Here is a 19,378-nt window from a genome sequence, read left to right on the forward strand (position 1 = left end):
ACCACCACGGTGCTCCTTGAAGTACCCAGAGTGCTCGATGCTCGTGTTCGATTTCGTGCTCGCAAGCACTTGAGAGATCAACGTTCCAAATAAACACCTTGGAGGAATTGTGCATTCAAGAATTGAAATCATTGTCATTTCATGCATTCGTATGTTAAACTTGCCGTTAGGATGCTCTTCGTTTGATGATGGGTACAGACAGTGCTCGCGACTGGAAAAAGGTTTAAGACCTCTGCTCTAAAGCAAGGGTGCTCAACTTGTAAGAGAGTGCGAGCACCTTCATTGATTTGAAAACATGTCGTGGGCCACTTAAATAATTTGTAGATGTGCCGCGGCTCGCTTGAGTGATCTGGAACTGTGCCGCGGGTAACTTGAGAGAAGTGGACCTACACCGCGGGCTGCTTAAGTGGTCTGTAGTAGTGCCACGGGTCACTCAGGTGATTTTTAAATGTGCAGGTGGCCGTTTCAGTGATCTGGAACTGTATCCCGGGTTACTCAAGTGATCTGTAAATATGCCACGGATCTCCGAAGTGTGGCTTACGTAATCTTGAAATGTGCCGCGGACCACTTAAGCCATGTACAACTGCACAGCAGGTCCCTTAAGTGATCTGGGAAAATGTGCTACTTAGTTCATTTTTACAAAACTATGTTTGGGATCTTGGGCCACATCACATCAGATGACTCCGGGGGCCACATTTGGCCCGCGGGACGTATGTTGACCATATATGGCGGGGTCATATAAATTACTAAGGGGTCATATAAAAATTACTGTATGTGATAGCCGATATATTTTGCAGGAAAAGAATTCCTTTAAAATTAAATATCACTTACAGAGAACTCTGGGACAGAGGGGCTTGGCAGGCTATAGCCCAGGGCGGCAATTTTGGAGGGGCGGCGAATTTGAGTAATCGTCAAGAAAGTTAGTAGAATGCAAGAAGAGCGGCAAAATTTGTATAGTCCACAGACAATGAAACCATAAATCCTCCAGAGAGTGAAGGACGATTAAGTTCTTTTAAGTGAACAAAAGATTGACCAAAAGAAATTAAAAGTATAACAACCCTTTCAGACCCGAGCATTCGTTTTTTGAAATTTTTAAAATGTTTTTACATTTTTAATATTAAAAAAAAAAGCATTAAAACATAACTGTCAGCAAATCTTCACTTTTTCAAATTTTAAGAAATATTTTTGTGAAGAAATATTTGACTTCGTTCAAATTTTTTTAGCCAATATAATGAAGAATATTGTATCTTCACATTCAATTTTTTCCAGAATTTTATTGCTAAATTTTATTTAATAAATCACACTTTTCCCGGTGGCATTTTCTCCTGGAAACTATCTTAAGAAACTCCTGAAAGCTCAACTTCAAGTGCTGCCTTCTGATGAAAGCCTCAAAGTTCATATTCACCATATTTCTAACTCAAAACTTACGCAATCTTCAAGTCGGGGTTCAACTCCCTCAGGTCAAAAGAAAAAATTCGACAGTGAGAAAAGTAACCCACACATTTGCAGCACCACTACTTCACCACACACCGACTCCGGTCCTATCGCTACATGCAATTTGTTGCCGTTAACGATTTGGGTTGGAAATAATGGCGTCATCTATCGGCGATCATCTCAAGTTCGTTGAGGAAAAAAATCTTGTTATCTTTATTCTTCTCCCCCCCCCCCATTTGAACATACGACCTGACGGCAACCTTCATGGTGGTAGACGCCCATCTTACCACCACGCCACTCTGTGGCACCAGTGTCTGAAAGGAATATGTGGTCTTTACATTAATATTTACTGAACATTCTGTAGAGCAGTCCGGTCTTTGGCCTTCATTATATATATTGACACAATGGGTCCGTGGAACACAAAAGGTTAAGAACCCCTGCACTCTAGAGCTTCGATAAAAATTTTCTGAAGCCCTGCCGAATACAATTCTCGCGTAATTGGTGTTTTATCGGAGATAACCGCCAAAATCATTCATCCAGAATGATCGTTTTACGCTTAGAACTTTTAATGAAATTGGAAAAAAAAGGATCGACGTTATAGGATATAAACTTATATGTTGTTTTTCTTTGTGCATTACCATCATTACCCGAATAATTAATGAGAAATAAAAAAGACGATCGTATTGAATGGAGTATTTGAGTGCGTTCGTGTCATTAAAGATCATCTAAAGCATCAAGAAGCATGACCGTAGTAGGAAATTTTCGGTACTAAATAACCAACAGCAAAACATACCGCAGACCATCCTCACTAAAAACAGGAGAGAGAGAGAAAAAAAAAAAGGAAAAACCGGAGAAAATATAGCTGGAGCAATGAATGAGTGAACGGAGCTCCTTTATGTAGTGATTCATAACTGCCATCACCTTCCCAAGGGACCCATTGGACAAGGGGGGTCACGTCCCACGTAATATCTGAGAGCTCATGAAATCTATATGTAAACACGCGTTTGGCCTTTTATGCCACGCTATGTCTCCTTGGCGGAACAGAAACGAATACAAGCAAGAAGAAGAAGTAAATAACCAACCCAACTGAAACCCATTCTGGGAAACTTCGATGGCCGTCGCCAGGCGAATATGTCCAAATTTCTAATTAAACTGCTCCTCCCGTTCGGTTACCCTAAATACAAAATGCAAGCAACTCGTCCGTCCTGCCCTTATTGCCGGTTCGTTGTCTGTGCTCTGCCCCTTATTGCCAAAGTGTTACTTAAAATATGGCTGCCATTCTATGGAACGTGCAGGCTAAATAGAACGTGCGACCGTGGAAATCAGTTCAATGGCTGACGGTCCCGGTAAATTTTTCATGGCACGCATGTGCTTATGAACAAACAATTTTGGCTAAAGTCGTTGGTTGGCTGTTGCGTTTCTCTCGATAATCTTATAAGAAATATACGATGGGAAGGAAGAGATGCATCAGAGGAAGAGGCTCTCGTCTATGTGTTGCTGCTCCTTCTCTTAAGATCATCTTAATATTGATTCATGATGTATCAGGAGTAATTGATCTTCATTTGGACGCCGTATTTAAATTCTTCTCACTCTTTCTTTTAATCAATGGCAACGTCTTAGAACCTCGTTTTCAGGCAATTCGCTTCCCTCTTCTCATTTGATTTTCAACCGGAAAATGGGATTCCTTTTTTTTTTATTCTCCTTTTTATACCTTTCCCTCAGTATTTAAAAGACTTTTTTTTTTTTGGAATAATGTCTCTTTGATGTCTTTCTGTTGAAATTTTCTAGTCGATTCAAATTTTGATTTTATCTAAAATGATTTCTCGGAATATTCTTTCCGAGATGAAATGATTACCAAACATTGATTTAGAGAAATTTAATGTTGAAATATTCGCGAAGTTTGTTGACTAAGAACAATTGTATGTTTTGCCTTAAAGTTGGATCGTTTCCGTCTCTAAGGCTGGAATTACACTATATAATTTCGATAAAAGATCTTTTGCAAAACTTGAAAAAAAAAACAACCAGTATGCCTAATTACATTCACTCGAATGTAACTGATAAGCTTATTGACTGCATTTTTAAAGATTTATAAAAGAACTTTTATCAAACTTTTACAGTGTAATCCCGGCCTAAAAAATTTAACAGTCAGTTGTGGTTTTTTCAAGTTCCGTAATTTGTATAATAGAAGAATGTAGGCTTTCTCCGAGGTGGCGTCGAGGTAATGAGATTCAAAGGAAAACCATGGTATACAACGAAGTTGCGATTTTTAAATGTTTCGTCTTCATCTGCGATATATATCGTCGGTCGAGACGAGAGAAGAGTTGATGTGATTGAATAGGTGTTTAGAAAAGCTGTGTGGAAAACAGTGACTGAGAAACTTGCACAGTCATCTCTAGACAGCCGTGAAGATTACCACAGATGTAGAAGGGATCCGTGGACTGAAACTTGCTCAGTCATCTGTGGACAGCTGCGAAGATCATCGTAGATGTAGAAGGGACTTGTGGACTAGAACTTGCTCAATAGCGCCTTTGAACAGACATGGAGATTACCGCAGATGTGAACGAACAGTTTGTAAGTCATAATTCATGTGGATCATGGTTCTTCACACCAGTATAATACCAGTAGAGGAGGGACAACTTTAAGTTGTGGTGCCACGGTGAATTTTTCTCCAAGAGGATCGTAAATAAATGGAGTAGCTTACCTCCGGTAGTCGTGAATTCTAACATAATTGGCACGCTTAAAAAAAAATACGATCAGAACGGGATGAATCTAGAAGCTATCCATACTTATACAAGACAACCATAAGTTTTTATGGGCAGTTTATTATACATAATAAATAATACACTCATACACTAAAGCATAATTTTTCAACCTTTTAAACATTGCGGGCCCAAAAAAAATAATTTCCATGAAGCTGAAAGACCAATACGTCATACTGTGGCACAGTATCTTGATTCTCGCATTAGCGTCTTAACGGATAAACCCAACTGGGTACAGACATTTCATGCAAATAGGGAGCCCTACATTATTGGAGAATTTTACTTATTCTGTGTGTGAGATCATTTTTACATTAAATATGAATTTCCGTTGATACTCAAATTACAAGATATTTCATCCCCAAATAGAATAGATAGAAATCATGGAATAGCTTACATTACTTTTCATCAATTTATGTTTTTTTTTTTCATCGGATATGAAATTTCTTTAATTCGGAATTTTTTTTAATTAAATATCGATTTTTCATTAATTCTGGGAAATCATTTTTTCATCAAATATGAAATTTCATAAATCATGATTGCTCTCTTAAAAAATGAAATCCCCCCTAAATTTGATATTGCTCCCCCCCCTCCCCGTGGGGCTCGAGCTTCACGTTGGGAATCACGGAGCCAGATAAACTCGGATTCCTTCTAATCAGTAAGTAAGCGAACATTATAGCGAGGTTGATGCGTTAAACTTTCCGCTGCCAAAGTGGGTACCAATGCTATTTGAAAAACATACCAAGACCGACTTGAAATGAAAGTTTATCAGAAGAGGTATGAAAGAGATTCTAATTCTGTCTGCGTTAATTCTGATCCTAGACATTTCTGGTACGTCAAATAAATGCTCGTCTTTTAGACGATGATGAAAAAAACAGCAAATGTAAGAATAAAGAGACGCTGGAAAGCAGGGAGATCTTTTCTCTCATTTGAGTGCGTCGCGTCACTGGTTGTGCGCATAATCCATTTCATCAAAAATGACACGCTTCTCAAGAAATAGCTATTGTTCTCATTTTAGAAATAGACGGCTGCGAGAGAAACAAAGGATATAAAGATGGCTTCTGCAGCTCATAGTGTCTTACACATGAACATTAAACAAAATATATTTAAAAAACCAGCAAGATTTTTTTTTTATCCTTTAACTCTGGAGTTGTGCCAGAGCAGGAAAAACCAAAATGATTTCTCTTGTCAACTTCTCTGTGTTATTTTTTAAACAGGTTCTTTTCCATCGGGATTAAATCTTCACTCTCCGTTCCATTGTGAACATATTCGCTTGAGCCGATGAGATTTAAAAATAATTCTCGCGTAATATTTTTGCGAAAAATTTCGAAAAGATCTAAAATTTTGCACTGACCTTTTGTTTTTCGGATTTTGCTTCAAATACATTGAAACCTCGTCAGTGGATCATCTGGATAACGCGTCACTCCGCTCACCGCGTCACTTTTTTGACGTGAATACGTCTTTTATATCGTCCCCAGATACTAGGGGCATTCGTGAAAAGTTGAGTGACGAAATTGTTTAAATGCTCATATCTCAGGACGTATTGAACACTAGTCAAAAACAATGAATCGTCAGATGCACATGGCAAAGATGCATCCAGTGACATTACTCTAGTTTCAATATCTCTTCCTGTCTGGGCACCAGGTCCGCGGCCCTGAGTTGTAACAAATTGCTTTCCGCTATATCTCACCAAAAGTACGCAACGCACGTCAAAAGCAATGGTATCGTCAGATGCACGTGGCAAAGGTGCATCCAATGATATCACTCCGGCTCCGGTTCCAATATCTTTTCTCGTCTGGGCACTGGGCCCGCTGCCCTGATTCGTAACAAACTTTTTCCATCATATCTCGAGCAGTTCACAACGAAAATAGACGACACTCGTATCGTTTGTTAGCTATTCCAAAGACAAATAATGAATAATTTCATTATATCAGTACCTAACACGTGATTCAGGGGACAAAAAACATATCCACGTCAGAACTTGAAACCGTGTCTATGACACAGCCTATCCCAATTTTTTTTAGATACCGATTGCTCTCAGTGTCTCGTGCTCATGTTATTAAACTCCTGATAATGCGTCTCCACACTCCGCTTAAGACATCACTTTTGTGAAAGTACGCCTTCTCAACAATTTTCATTGGAATCGAAATTTCTTGAACAATGTACACGATAAGTTCAACGCTAAATTACTAGTGTGGTTTTCCTGCAGTTGGACAGAGCACATCCTCTCCTCCTATACAAAGGAGACTGGTGGGCCGGGAATGGATCTAAGATGGATAAAAGCCCTGTGATAGAGACCTAAATTTTTATGTTTATTCATCCCCATCATCAAAGTGTAATTGCTGGTCACCGATAACGCAGAATCTTTTTCGCTGTTATTAAAAAATCGAGCTTTTATTTCTTTCAATTTTAGTCTTATTAGTACGAGGCCCCTATATGCGTCTGAAGCCTCCAGGCCATACCCAGGTGGACGCATGTGCTAAGAGGGCTCAGCAAATAAGACAAATGCTACCCCAAAGTTGATCGACTTCCTTAATTTTCTTTTATATAAAAAAGAAATTCCTTTTTATTCTTTCTTTTCAAAAATTTATGTTTCCCTTAAATTTTGAAGACTCTACCACTTTTTTTCCTCAAAAATGGTGAATTAGGTATTTATGTGTGTCGAAATCAGTTGACGATGTTTCAAAATTTCACGATCTTAAGGGGAAAATTAAGGCAAATGATATAAATATTAATGTAATTAACTTAATATAATAAATTTTCAAGACTAAACTCATCTGAATGACGAGAAGTTAACTTTTATGTGAATTAGTGCATTAATGGGCGAGAGTAAATAGCGAGGTCATGGCTCACTCCATTTATCGGGTCACTCCACTTACGGGCTCATATTTTTGCTCTCCCAAGAGTGACTCAATTAACGAAGTTTGACTGCACTGAGATACTGTTTCAAAATTTACATGAAACTGGATTATCTACAGCAGGGGTGAGCAACCTTTTCAATCAGCTGGCCAGATATGTGATATTTCTGCCACTCACGAAAAAGAAATCAGATTATATATCGAGTGACCATATGACCCGTATTTTACGGGATACTCAGCAATTTATACGTCCCAACTTTATAAAATATCTGGTTTTGTGGCCTGTTATCAAAGAGGCTTTGTTCTAGGCTGTGTTCGTTGGTTTCGAAATCAAGAATTAAGATTATTTTCATGACATAAGTTATATTATAGTGATAATGAGTCCATCATAGTAATAGCCAAATAAATAAATTCATTTCACATATTTGTCAAATATGTACTTTTTTTTTGGAGAATTACATTTTGACTTGCAGTTCTCATATTTTACTACGATTGGCGATTTTTCATCAATTTTAGCCATAGTTGACGACTTTACTCTCCTTTGACTACTTTTTTGATTATAAAAAACAAATTAACTTGCCTTTGGCGATTTTTTCGACTGTTATTAGTAACTTTACCGGTCATTAACAATTTTGTTTGGTTGGAAATTGCAACTTCACTTGGCTTTGGTACTTTTTTTCGACTATTATAAGCAACTTTACTTGCCTTTAACAAATCTTTTGGGTGTGATTGGCTTTATTTGCTTTGACAAGTTTTGTTGCCTATATCCCGAATTTTATGAAAGAAATGTGGTCAGCCAAGGTATCTGTGTCAATCAATATATACCGCGTGTATTGATACTTTTCTACTGGAATAACTTTCGCAGGCCAGAACGGTTCTAATCATTTTTTGCTTTTCACGCCATAAATTAACTACAGAAGGAGCCCGTTAAAAGTCTGACCGAGGGGCCCACAAAAGATCCCAGCCTAGGGGCCCCGTTACAGGATGTGGGGACCATGCCCTTGGCGGGTCGCATTTGCCCCGCTTGCCGGAAGTTGTGCATCTCCTGATTTACAGGCAGGGACGTAAACAGGATCGACCTATGTTGGGAACGGGGAGGGGGCACAAAAAATTCGGAGATGCGGGAGGGGCCAACAAGAATTTCTTCCAGAGAAATTTTGATTTACCAACCTTCATAAAGCATTTGAATTAACAGAAATCAATTAGAACAGCAGATAGAAGTATTTTCTTCCAATATTTTAATATTTTTTTGACAAAAATATTTAATTTTTTTTGAATTTTTGATTGGCTTGTGCTCACCTCGGCATAATATCCAGAAAAAGTAGATTTTTTGATCAAAAACTGTTGTTCATAATTTAATGAAATTCGCTATGGACATACCTTCTTTAAAGTTCCTGGGAACCCCAGGCTAGCTCATCCGCCATATTTGTGCGAAGTGTGACATCAATATTATCGCTACAGCCAATATCTGTTTTCCTACACCGTTTTCATAAATAACAATTAGACGCCACTTTTTGAATTTAAAACTGGTTTTGACACTCCAAGATGGAGGCGATGAGTTCACTATATATATAGGTGCCTCAACCCTAATGTATGAAAGTATTGGGGCATCGTTGAAGGTGGCACCACAATATCTCCAGTCCTTGCTTGGGCATACACGTGCATCGAGACGATTCTGACCTTGAATGTCAATTGCATGAAGGCGGGTTTTCAGTTTTAAGTTCTTATTCCTTCTGTTGTGCTTAACAACTCTCAGAGTTCTAATTCATCGGGACTGCGCATGCATAGAACTATTGTATGTGCATAAATGGATGACATCGTCCAAATTCGGCATTTATTTTGGTGATGGATTAGTGTCGAATTGCAAGGAACCATTCTCGTTGTTATTGTTTGTTCGGATTTGGTTGCAGGTTTATGCTTAGAATCAGTTGCTCGTAATTTATTGTTCAGTTTACGCACCTTCAGTTACGTATCGAATGGCTCGCATGTTTTCGTGGACTACGTTTTACAGCAGGCTAGGTGCGGGCGCTAAACACACGTTTTTTAATTGAGTACCCATTCATATTGTATTTCACTGTGTAATTATGAACAATTTATTTTTAAACTTAACCTTCAACTGAACCACTATCAGGTGCATCACAGCACCAGGAACAAGGACTGAACTGAAAGCATGATGAGTCTCTGCAATGGGTATTCAAGGGCAGAATCATCCGGATGCACGCGTGTGCCTATGCAAGAACCGTATAGAATCTATACTATAGATTGTGGCGAAACATTCAATGACACCACCACAACACCTCTGTCGTAGGGTATCACATGATCAGTGTTGCAAGAGTATAAAAAAATATCCTTGCCACTAGAGGGCGTTAAAGTTCTTCTCTTATTGCTCTATGAAACGGCTTCAAAGACTGCTTTCTTGCTTCCGATTGATCTTTTGTCCTACTGGTGGAATTGGAGAGGGCCCTCTTCATTAGATTGAGGAAAAAGTAAAGTAACCCTATAGACAGGGTCGTCTTAGCGCATGGCCATACATAGGCCATGGAAAAAAGGAAAGGGCTCAGTTATGTAGGGGCCTCCGTGATATTGACAACTCTATAGCAACTCTAAGAGCAAGTATGTAAAATTTACCTCCAGCCAGATACGAGACCTCAGAACATTAGTTTCCCCAGGGTGGGAGCACGAGGCTGTTACGACGTCCCTGCCTATAGAAGAATTTCATGTCAACTTAGCGCTGTTCTGACCAAGCTGTTAGAACGTGCTGATATCAATTTGATACGTGATGGCGCGTTCACACAAGAAGAAAAGACTCTAGACGCCTCGTTGTCATTAACAATAGATCAGAGTAGAATAAGAGATCATTTGCCGATTCCCATCCTTTTAAAGCTGACTATTGGGATACAAACTGCCCAGGTAGACCTATGAACAACAAAAGAAAGGGTTACTTATTTATTGGAAAGCAAGAATAGCTCCACTCGATCGGTACGTACCCACTATCCAATCGGAGATTCCGTATTTTTCCAGGAACCATGTCTCCTGCCACATGCTTTCCAGCCACTTAGCAGGAGGTTTGTTCTCACTGCATTCATTCGAAATAGAAAATAAACTATGAGCGTGTGGTTACAATCAGCATGCACCCCCACCCCTCCCCAATGGTGGAGCTGACAGAGCTCCAGCCGAGATGAAGAGGGGGAGAGCGCTCGAGTGGTGCACTATCGTCTACTATCATGAAGGTTGTTGGCAGGTCCGTGAATTCGATCCTGGGGAAGAGCATAACAAGTTCGACAGAAAAATCTCTACCGAGCATGAGGTGATCACCGATAGATGGCGCGTTTCCGACGCAACTCGGTCGGTAGTGAATTTCTGTATGGTGGTGTGACCGGAGTTCTTGAATGGCAAAATAGTAGTAGCCCAGGGGTGGGGGGGATTTGAACGAATTTTTTTTTAAATTTTCTAGTTTTTTTTTTCAAACCATAAATTCACTATAGAGATGCTCGTTAAAAATCTGGCCGGGGGCTCGTCAGTCGCTGTGGTGGTCGAGTGGTCATAGTGGCGGACTCGCGTCGCGAGGTCCCGGGTGCACAGTTCCATAATGCACTTCGGTTTTAACATGGGATACGCTCATTGGCGAAGATCACAATTACGTCATTAAAGATCGAGGGAAATTCTAACTCCGAACCTATCTCGTGACGTAGTAGCCGAAGAGCCGAACATTACCGATTCGGAGCTACGACTGTTACGTTTGGCAATTTATCAATTTATCTCCAAACACCAGGATTCATTAACGATATCGCTTTTATTTGTCATGACTGCTCGCGCGATAATATTACAATGATCTAAAATTTTATAGTAATATAATATAACATAACATAATTATTATAATAATAATGATATATAATATAATATCTGAACGCAAAAAAAAAAAAAAAAAAAAAAAAAAAAAACGTTTCTGATTACTTTATTAGTAAATACCCCTGTAGGCCGAACTTCGTTCGGCGCGGGCGTCCCAGGTTCGAACCTCACCGACACCACAGAGGTGGTCGGCTGAAGTTGGTTTTCCGTTGTTCCCAACTTCAAGGCGCAAATGTGAGCCGATCTCCCCTTTAAAAAGTCTCACCACAGAGAGCAACAGACCTACAAACAATACAAATGTAATTCAATCATAACACATCACTCACTTTACTTCTGAAGTATAGATGGCGGCACTGAAACATCAAACACAACATTACATACGCACTCAGACTGTTAGGTACACACACAGTTACACTTCTGGTACACCTAAATCGTTCATAGATGGTGATAGACCTGAGTTGTACTCGGTTTTTTAAGAAAGAAAAAAGGGAGCTCCCCCAAGAAAGAGCTTGATTAAACGCATTATTATGTGTTCCAAAGCTACCATAATAGCCTTATGTGCCAGAAAGAAAAAGTTCGAGTGAGGGAGACGAGAGAGTGACACTGAGGAAGTTCATTTGCTGACTGAAAAAACAAAAGTTCTTGAAGTGTTAGGGACTGTTTAAGATGGACCTGATTTCTGCATGGGCACACAAGGGAGGTATTTCTTCAGAGACTTAACTTTTTGGGGAGCTTCAAATATTTGAGCAGAATACATTTGTTGACAACAGGGGGGGGGGGATTTTTCCCAAGTGGAAGAGGCCTTCTAGTATCTGCTCTGTCCTGCTCTTTGCCCCTTCAAGTCAATCAGTCCCTGAATTTGGTATTACCTTATGTGCCACTGCTGAAAATTTTAGAGCAGTAAAATTAAATGGGTTGTAAAATTAATGTGCATTAATGTGCTGGAGAAAAAGTTAACTATTCTGACAGTTGCTTTGATCTACCTGAATTAAAAAAAAATTGGTATACAACGTGTGTGTACCAGTGTATTGAACCATAATACATTAAACACCATAAAACTAATTAAAAAGTAAAAAAAATTCAGTTTTTTTTCTATTGTTTAAAAATTTACAAATTTGTTATTATTGCAATTTTATTTGCATTTGAATAAATGTTATAACATCTAAATTTATACGAATTTTAGAGCATCGCATTTGAAACTGACGACACTTCGGCTAAGCTGTCACAATTTCTCGAAAACTTGAGTGACGACTTATGGAGGTTTTACTCTAGGCCTACTATTTATTTCTGCTTGAGGCCGAAGTCCGTGAGCAAACACATAAATATACAGCTACATTAACGGCGACTTGACCGCAGCAAAGATTGCTACCGCAGGGAGTCCCCCATCGAGGGGTTAGCGCACCAACCTCTCGATGAGTATGAAAAACAAGCCTGCCGTTCGGAATCGGCAATAAATTGTAGGTCCCGGTTTAATTAGCCCTCGTGTGCAGAAAATGACCGTGGTGCGACAAAAATGATCTAAAATGATCAAATACAGCTACATTGAACAAAATAGAGAGAAAAGAGGGGGAAGGGAAGGGGAGGAATTGAGGTATAATACACGTTGAAGTCACTGGTATACAGGTCATCTAGGCATCAAATATATACAAATCTAAATATAAAATAAACATTTTCCACGTCTTCGACACAAATGAGTATTTTTACATTATTAATGAAATCGCAAACCTGATGTGGCTGGGTATTTAAAAAACTGATTAAATCGGAAAAAGATGGGTGAGATACATCAAAATGGTCATCGCGTAGAGGGATTAGCATCGGACAGGTAAGCTACAAAAGAAATATAGAAAAATCCTCCTGCACAGATAGGGTAATGATGGTCAAAGCGGTTGCAACCCAACGCAAATCAAGTTACAGCGAGCCTGCAAAAGGGCTCATGTGGAGGTCCTATAATTAGAATTGTTGAGGTACGGCTCTTTGTAGATGGAGAAATCAAGTTATCTATAAAAAGAACTATAATTCCTGAGGGAAATTTTTTTGGGAAAATTTATTCACAAGGGGGCATCAACGGACCCCTCAACCGCGGAAGAAACCACTGACCCAAGGTCAGACATCAAATCAACAGCTCCCTGTTAGTTCGAAACAAAAACCAAAACACAAACAATAAAAAAAAGATTCGCACGCTCTACTTCTATATAAAAACAAAATCCTTACTATACAATGTCGTAATAAATATGGTAGAAGACACAACTAAAAAGAAGTGAACGTGTTTTTTGAGAAGTAGCATCAACACCTTCAATGCTATTTCGTCACTAATTTTTCTTCATCATCATCACCAGAAAAATAAATACATAAAATAAAGTAAAAAATAGAGATGACACAAACACACACATACGCAAAAAATTTTGAAAAAGAGGGGAAAAAACGAAAAAAAAAAAATAATAAGAACCGGAGTTTCGGCTAGTGTCACTTTTAAACGAAAACCCCGCCAACAAACATGCTTTACTCCTCCCACACCCTGTTTGCCCCACCCCCCTCACGCGACGACAAAAACACGAGCGACACATACCCGTTTCCAAAAAAATAAAATAGAATAGAATTTATTTATTTTTATTTCTGCTTGAGGCCGAAGCCCGTGAGGAAATACCAATTCTAAGAAAATAAACATTTTTACACGAGCGCCTTACAAATACGTGTTTCAACATTATTAATGAAATCGCAAATTCAATCTGGTTGTGTATTTAAAAAACTTATTAAATCGGAAAGAGAGAGGGGTAAGAGACATCAAAAAGGTGATCGTGTAGGGAGATTAGCATCGCGGACAGGTGCAAAACAATTGTAAATGGTACATCGCCTGTCACAGAAAGGGCACTGGCGGATAAAGCGGTTGCAACCCAACACAAAGTTACAGCGAGCCTACAAAGGGGCTGATGCATGGGTCATGTTATTAGAATTGTTGAATTACGGCGCTGTGTAGGATAAATCAAGTTATCTATAAAAAGGATAAGAGTTGCTGAGGGAATTTTTTTTGGGGGAATTTATTCACAAGGTAGACGGGGACATCAACGGACCCCTCAACCGCGGAAGAAACCACTGACCCAAGGTCAGAAATCAAATCAACAGCTTCCTGTTAGTCCGAAACAAAAACCAAACCATACAACAACAACAAAAAATTCCCACGCTCTTCTTCCATATAAAAGCAAATTCCTTTCCATACACGTCGTAGTAAATATGGTGGAAGACACAACTGAAAAGAAGTGAACGTGTTTTTTGAGGAAGGAGCATCAACACCTTCAATGCCATTTCGTCACGATTTTCTCCCTCATCATCACTAAAACAAAATAAAATAAAAAATAGAGACACACAGACAGCAAAACACACACACAAAAAAATTTCGAAAAAAGAGGGAAAAAAACGAAAAATAAAATAAAATAAGAAACCGGAGTTTGCGGCTAGTGTCGCTTTAAACAAAAACCCCGCCAACAAACATACTTTACTCCTCCCACACCCTTTTCACCCCACCCCCTCACGCGACGACAAAAACACGCGCGACACATACCCGATTTAAAAAAATAAATAAAATAAAACTACCGGGTGAAAAATAAAATAAAATTATATAAAAAATAAATAAATAAAATTCCTGTGAAAAAAGTTTTTTTTGGTGACGGAGAGGTAAAAAGACACGCACATATAGTCAGTGAGAGAGCGAGAGAAAAACGCGCGCGCGCGCAACTCGCTGACTTCTATAAATCACGTATTGACTCCTCCCCTTTCCGTGACGTCACCGATATAGGCGGAGACATCTACGGACCAATCAGATGGATCCGTTCGAGGGCGCGCGCTCGGGCCGAACCCTCAACGAGGCGACGGCGCGCCCAGACTGACTCCTGCGGGATCCGCTACAGGAATCGCCAGCTTGAGGCTCGATCTTTTTTGAGACGCAGAATTTTATTTTAATAAGTTTGTTTTTTGTTTTTTTTTGAGAGAAAAATATTATATCGAATTTTTTTGTTTTTTCCGACCAGAAAGAAAATTTAAAAAAGAAATTATTAATAATTTTTTGTTGATATTTTCTTTTTGTTTTACTTTCGGGAAACAAATTTTGTACAAAAACGAAACGAATGGTTGTTAAAATGACGAATCCCGCTTGGGATGGTGCTTTAGGCCGAGGCTCTTGAGCCTCCTTCTCTTTTCCATGAGTACGAGGGTGAGTACTGATATTATTAATTATTGTTCTGATATTATTTATTATTATTATTATATAATATTTCTTTCCATAAAAGTTTCCACTAAACTTTTCCCAACTTTTTCGTCCCGTTTAGTACTTTCCAAAGTAATTTTTCCTATTTATGGATATTGTTTTTTTCTTTTATCAAATTACATGAAAGAAATGTTTGTTGCTATAAATTTCACAAAATTCATCGATAGTTTTATTTATATAAATTCCTAAATTTGAGAAATGCGAATGTTATATAAATTTCATTTATGTGGAAATGCATGATTGGATGTTTTATTTGCATTTTTGATATTATTCATCTTTTTTTTTTGAGTTGATATGTATTGTGAAATATATTACGAGTGAATCACGTGACGCACGTGTCCATCTATGGTATTGTCCGTGCATTGTTCGGTCATCCAGAGGTCAGAGGTGAAACTGGAGTGATCTAAATGCATGGACCCCTGGTGTATGGTGGTGTCTATGATTATATGTATTACATTGAAACCAATGACCCTCTTTCATTACTTTATCCAGAGGCTAATGATGCTGTCAAGATAACCCTTGATGAAATAATGAAATTTTTAAATTAAGGTTGATTCGAATTGATACTAGAGATTCGGGAGGCGTTACTTAAATCGTGGGTATCCAGCTGGTGCTCCGTGGAACCTCTGGTTGCACCAGAGATTTTTTCTGAGTCTCTAGTACCAAAATTAAAATTTTCACTTGTGTTGCAATAAAAATTTCTTTGTTAGAGAAAATATGCGTGTTTGTTTAGGTTCCATGGAATAGTCTCATAATTATCAAGAATTCCACATGACCCAAAACGTTAGAATGTTCTGACATAAACAAGCAAATAATTAATTAGCTAATTACCAGGTAGTTCAGATTTATACCAATGTTAGTATCCTTAAAGATGGTCATTGAAATCAAATTAAAAATACTGTAAATTAATTTTTTTGTGAATGCATTTTATTGGAAAAAGATGATTTTCCAGAAATTCTCGGGACATGCATAAATTGGAAAAATCTCACTAGAAAATTTTTTGTTTTAGTTTTCATTTGATTTGCACCACGTGAATGTTTTTTTACTGGTTAAATTTTTCTTAAAAAAGAAACTCACATTAATACAACTCATGAACACGGTCTTTGAAGTTTTCTTCGGAGAATTCTTACTTTGTGACCCGAACCCTACTGACAACGTGTGTCGCGGCGCCTAGGGGCGTCAGGGCGTGCTGTTGATATTGATGTGTGCCCAAGGGTGTCGGAAGTGTTTCGAACCTGTGGGTGATCGTTTTGGGTTTTATGTAGAAAATTTCGATTTATGGATCCATTCTGGGGGTGCTCAGACCCTTTCTACAAAATTCTGTGGGTGCTTGAGCACCCACAGTTATCACGCCCTATTCCGACGCCACTGTGTGGTCCTGTTCAATGTTTTAGAGTAGTTCTCTGCTGAACTATTCTGGAGAGCCGTTGAACTTAGACCAAGGCAAGAGAGCCGCGCGGGTAACTAAAGTTTGAGAACCCCTGCCGTAGGTGTATCCCAGTTTAATCAGGTTTTAAAATTTTAAAAATTAATTTGACGAAATATATTTTCCGTAATTTTCAGTAGAAATTATTTTTCAAGAAATGGATCGTACAGCGATGGATAGAAATCGAAAATGTTGATTATTCTCATTTTAGAGGTATCATCTAAATTCTAAAACAATTAGATAAAACACGATGTTTCGAAAACCCTTGTCGATTAAAAACCACGGGTGCTTATTACCATGTTATGTTCACCGTGTCTGTCTGTCTCTTCAATTCCTGAAAAGTTCTGTACCCGGAAATACCAAGGAAGAGGAGAATCTTTTCGTCTTATAGAAAAGCTTTACATAAAGAGAGAGAGAGAGAGAGTGAGTTGCTTGATTCTCGTTTCAAGTTCTCAAGAGTGAGAAAAGAGACACACTGTGGTTTAAGAAGGAGGAGTGAGAGGGTTTGAAGGTGTCTCAAGACGTGGAGGGGGGGGGGGGGACTTGGAAGCAAAGAGAGAAAATCCAAATCCCGGAGGGCAAGCGAATTTCCAACCGTAATTCCACAAAAGCGCAAAAATTTATCGTTGGAATTCGGATTAAAGCTGTCGCTTTCTCTCTCTCTCTCTATCTCTCTTATTCTCTTTCCCCTACGAGGACGACTATTCGAGAAAGTTGTTCTACCTACACGCTTGACAATTCATGTCTCGAGATAAAATATAATAATATCCAAGGTGTATGTTGCCATTATTCATTAACATAACTGATAGTGAAAAGGAGCCATGGGTCTTGAAATCAGCTTCTGGGGGGTTCTAGATCGGTCTAATTAGACCGTGTTCGGAAAAATGTCCGTGGCTGTTTAAAAAGCTCTTTATCTAATAGTTCGAGATGGAGTAAGTCGTCTTTTGTCGTGGCTAAAGCTTGGTTAAAACATTGTGCACGCATACTGTTGAAATTTTTGTCCCATCTATTTCCCCCGTGTTAGAATGAACAATGGCTTTGGTCTCGTTCTTTACATCAGAGTTGTTTGAATTCCAGACCGGGAAAAGCTTGAAATAAATTAGTGTGGAGAAAGGGTTTCGTTTATTGTTTTATTCATTTATTTTATTTTACTCTCTATACTAAGTTAGAAGGAAGAAGACGTCGAGATGGTAAATGAAAATAAACGCTCTCTGTCTTAATTTCCTAACCAGTAGGGAATATGAGCTTACGAAATTGTTTTTTAACTGGCTCAGAACGAAATTTTGAAGCATGCAAAATCGCAAATGAAGAGTTGTTCGTCTTTAAATTCAGCAATCTTGATGTTTGAATTTAAAATTTTCCTACTCCAGACCCTCGTATGAGAACCCGGACGACTTCTATGAATGTAACTATTGTAGTTAAAAAAAAACCTCGAGAATAGATCATTTCTCTGTTACATGTTCGATATCTTGAACATTATCGTGAATCTCAATACATTTTATGAAAATAATCGAACAGTTATAAGCAAAATTTTCAATCGTACAGACATAAAGATAATTTTTAATTTTAGAATCAAAAAACAAAAATAATTTGTAACATTGCAATTACAAAAAAGGGATTTTAATCAGATAGTTACAAAAAGATAATATTTCAAATCTTTGTTAAAAAATGCATTCTATAATTTTTCAGCTACTAAAATAATTTCCAATTTTATTGTTAGAAAAATATTTCTAAATCTTAAGTGGGTTCAAGTTTACAGTTACAAGAGTAATTTTTGATTGTTCAGTTGAAAAATCAATATCTAACTTCAGACTACAAAAATAATTTTTAATATGTCTCACATATAAAATAATTTTCAAAATCGACACAAACATAATTTTCTAGCGTGTGTTTTTTTTTAGTAAAATCAATACAAACCATTAATTGTTGAAACGAAAATGCCAAAAATATAATTTATCAATTTATATTTATTTTTAAAACCAAACGGTTTTTGTCGAAACTGGAGTCACAAACGGAAAATTCACCACCAGGAATGTTCCACATGACATAACATCATTCACTATAAAAATTGTTGCACTCATTGATCAGATCACAGTGACATTTCTCATCGCAAATGAATTATTGGGCGCTCAGCCCCTCTTTCGGAATACGCACCCTAAGGTACGAACAACATAGATTCTAATCTATTCCGACCAGTAATAAAACACATACTTCTCTCCATTGTTTCAAGAGGTGCGCTAAAACAGCGTTAGAGCATCCATATCTACAAGATCTATCACAGCTCGTCGAGCCCCCACATTGGAGAGCTCAAGATCCATTGTGAATTTGAATCAGTTTTTCATCAGCCCCCGGTGAATCCTATTCTAACCTCCTCTAACTAGCGACGGCCATCAGCTACATTTTAATGACTTTATCTTTGGAGCTAGCTTCTTTACCTCGTCCTATAAAAAAAAAATACGTAGAATATATTCTCTTCTTCCTTAATGTTTTATTTGTTTCTTTAGGCCATTCCGTTTTATATCATCAACGCACAGGTTGATTCTTAGCCCCCTCAGGGTTGTCTTTATTTCTCAGCTATAGTATTCACGATGGGTTTTTTTTTTTTGGGGCTTTGCCTTCTCTCGATTTACTACCGGTACGATGTTCCTAAATAATATGGTATCGGCTTGAGTCCCATATATATATTTCAAGTTTTTTCGTGACTAGAAGAGAAGAATGTCGAAATCAAGAAGTGATTTATGAGCCCTCGACTTTGACGTGATTCTAGTTTTCTTTTCCTTTTTTTTTATCGTTTTTT

At 38.1% G+C, this 19,378-nt stretch overlaps 1 protein-coding gene across 2 annotated transcripts in view; it reads left to right on the forward strand.

Annotated features, from left to right (window-relative positions):
• The first annotated feature begins 14,789 nt into the window (after positions 1-14,789).
• The window catches only part of LOC149084951 (sal-like protein 1), a 209,611-nt gene continuing 205,022 nt past the window's right edge, over positions 14,790-19,378 (forward strand). For both annotated transcript variants that reach the window (XM_089232694.1, XM_089232695.1), the window contains exon 1: positions 14,790-15,101. The gene's annotated coding sequence lies outside the window, so the exon portion shown is untranslated. The remainder of the gene's footprint in view (positions 15,102-19,378) is intronic.

Source organism: Pholcus phalangioides, unplaced genomic scaffold (genome assembly GCF_987345545.1).
Source record: "Pholcus phalangioides strain wild (caught in Gottingen) unplaced genomic scaffold, Ppha-v1.0 ptg000007l_1, whole genome shotgun sequence".
Lineage (NCBI taxonomy): Eukaryota > Metazoa > Arthropoda > Arachnida > Araneae > Pholcidae > Pholcus > Pholcus phalangioides.